This window comes from Natrix helvetica, assembly GCF_964273705.1.
Source record: "Natrix helvetica genome assembly, chromosome: 10".
Lineage (NCBI taxonomy): Eukaryota > Metazoa > Chordata > Lepidosauria > Squamata > Natricidae > Natrix > Natrix helvetica.
The window spans coordinates 3,917,010-3,923,009 of record NC_138561.1 but is presented as its reverse complement, the minus strand read 5'-3'; positions in this window follow the sequence as shown (position 1 = coordinate 3,923,009).

Here is a 6,000-nt window from a genome sequence, read left to right as displayed (position 1 = left end):
TTACTAGCCGATAACCTGGCATTGCCCGGGTATTTATTTATAGGGGGGAAATGTCTGGACCCAATGTAATTTCTAATGTTGGATTTTCCCCCTTACCAGAGGGACCATGACAACTCCACTGTGCCGTACAGTAGAAGTCATTTTACAGCAGCACAGTAGAAGCCATTTTAAGACACACTAAGCTGTATCTTAACAGAACACACACACACCGCAGGGTATTAGGGGTGTCTTACCCCCACAGTATTTGTTTCCAGAAAGTAAGTCATCTGTGTACCAAGTTTGGTTGAAATTGCTCAAGGCGTTCCAGAGTTATGCTGGAACATACCCACACCCACACCCACACCCACACCCACACCCACACGGTTTTTCTGCCTGGAAGGCTCCTGGAGTGGAGCTGAAAGGCAAAAGGGAAGCAGTATGCTCCCTCCCATATTTGGGCATACCAGGTGCTTTTACAAAACACGTAATCATTCCCCTGGCTCAGCTAATAAGGGAGGAGAGCTTGTGGCTTAGAGGTTAATATACTGCCTAATAGGTAAAAAACAGCCCAAGTTTGAATCCCAGCAAGGATATGGCTAGCTGATAAGAGCTAGGTAGCTTGAAATAGATCTATACCAGTCTCCCTTCATTTATTTATCAGCAAAATACACACACACACACACCCCTATATAATTTACATGTTTTGGTCAGCCTACTTACCAACTCTTCTCAGGATGGAGAACCGAAATACTGCCTTAAAACCACATAAAAATATGGCTCTTTCATTCTCTTCCTACATCTCCCCACATGAACCTTTCATTGGCTCAAAGGCATCTACGCCCATTACAAGGTTGAGGCCAACTTCACTGGTTCCTATCTTTGTTTTTCTGCTCAAGGGGTGGACTCAGATTAGAGATGATGTTATTGGGCAGAATCCGTAGGGGATCTTCCAGTCTCTTTCTTGGAATTCGCCGCTTTATTACTAATAGATGCCAAGATTTATGGAAATCCAGGGGGAAACGCACAGGCCTGGCTGCCCAATTATTTCCTGGGAAGGAAATTAAATTCCATCCACCAGCGTTTTGGCCCAAGAGAGTAGAGTTTAATAGGTGAATGGCAAAACTTTTGAGAAATAGGCCACTTTTTTTAAAAAAAAAATGCTAAAACATCCAGGAAATTTCAAGGTGTTGATTTTTCATCTCCTGCCTGCAGTGCATACAGGTGGTCCTCAACTTACGACCGCAATTGACCCCAAAATTTCTGTTGTTAAGTGAGGCACTGCTTAAGCGAGTTTTGCCCCATTTGACGACCTTTCTTGCTGGTGTTGTTAAATGAATCGCTGCATTGATAAGTAAGGAACACGTTTGTTGAGTGAATCTGGCTTCCCCATTGGCTGTACTTGTCCAAAGGTTGCAAAAGGAGAGCATGTGAACTTGAGACACAGCAATGGTCTTAAGTATGAACCAGTTGCCAAGTGCCTGAATTTTGATCACATGAACATGGGCATGCAGCAAAGGTCATAAGTGTGAAAAATTGTCGTAAGTCAGTTTTCCCAGGGCCCTTGCAACTTTGAACGGTTACTAAATGAAATCAAGGACTACCTGTATTTAATTCTCAAAGCACCAGTAATAGAATAATAGAGTTGGAAGGGACTTTGGAGATCATCTAGTCCAACCCTCTGCTCAAGCATGAGAACCCTACTAATATTATTCCAGAGACTGGAATAATAAGTGCACTGGACCAAGTCCAGTCTCTTCTTGAAAGGCTCCAGTGATGGAGAAGCCACATCTTCTGAAGGAAAAGAGGGGGGGGGAAAGGGGGAAGGGAAAAGAGAAACAATATTACAAAAGTTTTTCTTTTTTACTGTTGCTAAACATAATATTTCAAAAGCAGGGAAAAAATGAAGGGGATAAAAGTGCATTTATCACATATTTTTTTGGAACAATTAGTTGAATTTGGCCTTGTTTATCATTATTTTAGGTAGCAAAACTTCATTATTCAGGTTAAATTGCCGTGTTGGCACTTTGCGATAAATGAGTGAGTTTTGGATTGCAGTTTGGGCACTCGGTGATGAGAAGGTTTGCCAGAACTGCTCTAGGTTGCTCCTCTCCTTGATTAGTTTCTATCCATTGTTCCATCCCGTAGTACAGAGTTTTTGGCCGCTCTGTGACTTTAAAGGGATGTTTCCCAGCATATTCCTATTGGCGTCCTAAAAAGTAATTTTCTCTCTGGATATGTACTTCCTGAACTAATCCTGTAGATTATGATGAACTTCACCTTCCAAATATTTTCTTCCCAGTGAACAAAAAACCCACAACCGATTTAAGGTCGGAGAACCAGTGAAAAGTTTTAAGTTTTGAACCTTGCCTGCAAATGAGCAAGCATGGTTTGCACAGTCAACCTGGGAGAAGTGCATTCAACATCTGATCTTATTTTATTTTTTTAAAGAAAACCTCCTCAGGGTTGTGCCAAATGGATTGATTGCATCTGGTTCTGGTATCTGTCAAGGCTTCTGAAATTTGCAATTAGCTACAATTTGCAAGTCGCTCTTGTCAGCTGGAGCTTAAAAGCTGGGGTAGTCTTTTTCAATCGTCTCATTTCACAATTGTGATTCCCGTTGAGAGGAAAAAAAATGCAGAAATGTGTATTTCGGTGGTGAAATTAAAGCAGGAGGTTTCTGTTCGCTCTCCTGGCACAGGGCTGAGGTAATTTTGCCTGCCAAAGGCTGTGTGTTGCATTCTTGGTTTGTTTCATTTGAACGCCTTATGGCCAACCACCTTTCAATCACAATGGGAGAAACAAGGCCAACTCATGCCAAACTAATAAAGGAGAATATCTGTAGCTCAGGGTTGACATGAGGGGCCCTTGGTGCTCTCTGAGCTTGCTTGTTTTCTTGCAAACGTTTCATTACCCAGCTAGATAACATCATCAGGGCTAAAAGGGAGTGAGATTGGAGGAGGAGGGAGAGGAGGAGGAGGAGGACTGTGGGGTCCTTGGTGCTCTCTGAGTTTGCTTATTTTCTTGCAAACGTTTCATTACCCAGCTAGATGACATCATCACCGCTAGTAAGCAGTGTGTGGTTTGCTGTCCGTTTATATTCTGGTGACTTGCTTGTCTGTGCGGATGGTCTCTTTGTTTGTTTACTGATGGCTCTTTGGCAGTTTCTTGATTGGGGTATTGTTTACTTCATTGTTGTCTGAAGTTGGTCATGCCAAATGCTCTCACCCCGCAAAAGTCTGGCCTGGAACCCCTGGTTCTAGGTAGTAATTTTTTTTAATACCAGTTCTGTGGGCATGGCTTGGTGGGCGTGGTGTGGCTTGGTGGGCGTGGTGTGGCTTGGTGGGCGTGGTGTGGCTTGGTGGGCGTGGTGTGGCTTGGTGGGCGTGGTGTGGCTTGGTGGGCGTGGTGTGGCTTGGTGGGCGTGGTGTGGCTTGGTGGGCGTGGTGTGGCTTGGTGGGCATGGCAGGGGAAGGTTACTGCGAAATCCCCATTCCCTCCCGATCAACTGGGACTCAGGAGGGAGAGAATAGATGGGGCGGGGCCAGCCAGAGGTGGCATTCTCCGAACTACTCAAAATGTCCGCTACCGGTTCTCCAGAACTGGTCAGAACCTGCTGAACCTCACCTCTGCTGTCAGAGCTGAAGAAGCTTCTTGGATGAGAAGCGAAACGTCTTCGAAGAATAACAATAAGCACGGGTCCCCAACTCCCAGTCCGCAGCCCATAATGGGCCACTAGCAGCCGGGCTATGGAAGTGGTGGGCGAGCATGAGCACATCTCTACTTGTCTGAGCAGCGGGCTAGCATGTGCCACAAGCACTCCATCCCCTCTCCGATCTGCACAGCCTGGAAGGTTGAACTCTAGTCTAAAAGCTTCTCTCGCACAAATGTGCCAGTCGTTCCCGACTCTAGGGGACGGTGCTTATCTCTGTTTCAAAGCCCAAAGGCAGCGCTGTCCAAAGATGTCTCCATGGTCATGTGGCCGGAATGACTCAACACCGAAGGCGCATGGAACACTGTTCCCTTCCCACCAAAGCTGGTCCCTATTTTTCTACTTGCATTTTTTACCTGCTTTCGAACTGCTAGGTTGGCAGAAGCTGGGACCAGTCACGGGAGCTCAATCCGTTACACGGCGCTAGGGATTCGAACTGCTGAACTGCCGACCTTCTGATCGACAAGCTGAGCATCTTAGCCACTGAGCCACCATATCCCTTTACTCTAGTCTAGAAGCCCTCAAATCTTGAAGGGAAGAGGAAGAGTTGGGCAACACGCCAGCTAGAACCATTTTTTTCTCGCACAGCGGGACTCTGGAGACCACAAACACCACACACACACCTCCGTAGTCTCTGTTTCCAGCTGTCAATTCCAGCCCTGAAGCGGAGTGGCTTGCGGGAGAATCCGCTCTCCTGGGAGAAAACAATCCTCGTTTGTTGGAGCTTTGGCTGGAATGCCTCTCCCCAAGCAAGGATCGGTGCTGCCTGACTGAGGTAGCATTGTGCTCCTCCAGAGGTCAGCTGAGGGCTGGGAACCCGCATGGCAGGACTCTCAGGCTGGAGCCACAGGCAGGGGTGTCCTCAGGAGGAGCTCAAGTCAAGGTGGCCGTCCCTTGACAGCTATTTCATGGGCGTCTTTCATATGGTTGCATGGCCAACATCTTGGGCTTCTTGACCCAAAGGGCAGCCAGATGATAGGAACTAGTTTTGTAACACCCCAATATTCTTGTTCTCTGGAGCCCTAAAGTTAAGGAGCCCTAAAGTTAAGGAGAAATTTCCTGACACCGAGAACAGGAGGGCTGGGGGAGGCCGTTTTTCGCCCTCCCCATGCTCCAGGAAAGCCTCCGGAGCTTGGAGAGGGCAAAAAATGGCCTACCCCGGCTCTACGGAAGGATGAAAACCAGCTGTGCGCCAAAGCTGAGGGCCGTAGAGCCGGCAAATATGGCATGCCATAGTTTTGCCATCAGGAGCCTAGGCCCTGGATGTTTCAGGAGCAAAAGGACCTTTGGGTCAACCATGACCTGGAGGACTGAGAATCTCTACAGGCTTTTAGCTACATAATGTGGGATGGACACCCTTGGAATGGTGTGGGAGTAGGAATGGATTTCCAGAGGGAAAAAATTGCAGACTACAGGAATCATTTGCACCACTCAGGTGACCCTGAAGACACAGAGAAGACTCCAAGTGGCCTCAACGATCCTCCAGAAGGATGCAAATGACCAGCTGCCTGCAAGGAGTATCAATCCTTCCCTTCCCCACCATCCAGTCAGAGCTGAAGAAATTTCTTGGAGGAGAAGCGAAACGTCTTCAAAAGAAAAAAAAACAAGAAAGTCCAGTTGCCTCCTGAAAAAAGCCCCTTTGGGACAACCATCACTGACGTTTTTCAAGAGGAGACTGAATTTGTCTGGAATGGCATAGGGCAGTGATGGCTAACCTTTTTCGCATAAAGTGCTGAAAATGCACGTGTGCATACCCATAATGCAATGCGCCCCCACCCCCCCATGCATGCCCGTCCTTATGCATGCACACGTGACCCCGTGCATGCCCCCACCCCATGCATGTGCATGTATCTCCCACATGCGCCCCCCACGTGTGCAGCAGAGACCTGAAAACCAGCTGGCCGGCAGGAAGCACATGCCGTCACAGGGATAGGGAGTTGGACTAGAAGACCTCCAAGGTCCCTTCCAACCGGATTGTTCTATTTCTATGTACTGTTGCCCTTCAGCTATCCCCTCTGAGCATCAACTTGACTTTTAAATTCCATTTTCCTTGACAAATGACACCATAACAAAGGGGAAACCTGTTCTGCATTTCCAGGGGTAGCACCCTGGTTCTGAATCCGCTTGGCAAGTATTTTTCTTTTCTAAAAGGGGAGGAAAAGTGAGAGTAAAGGGATAGCATTCAATACGAAATATGCATTTGTTGGAAACCAGATGAAAAATCTTGTTTTGGCTCATTCTTCTGCATCTTGCAACGTAGGGGTGAACTGAGGTCACCTCTTCTCTGGCCACAATTAATGTGGCTTTAGGTG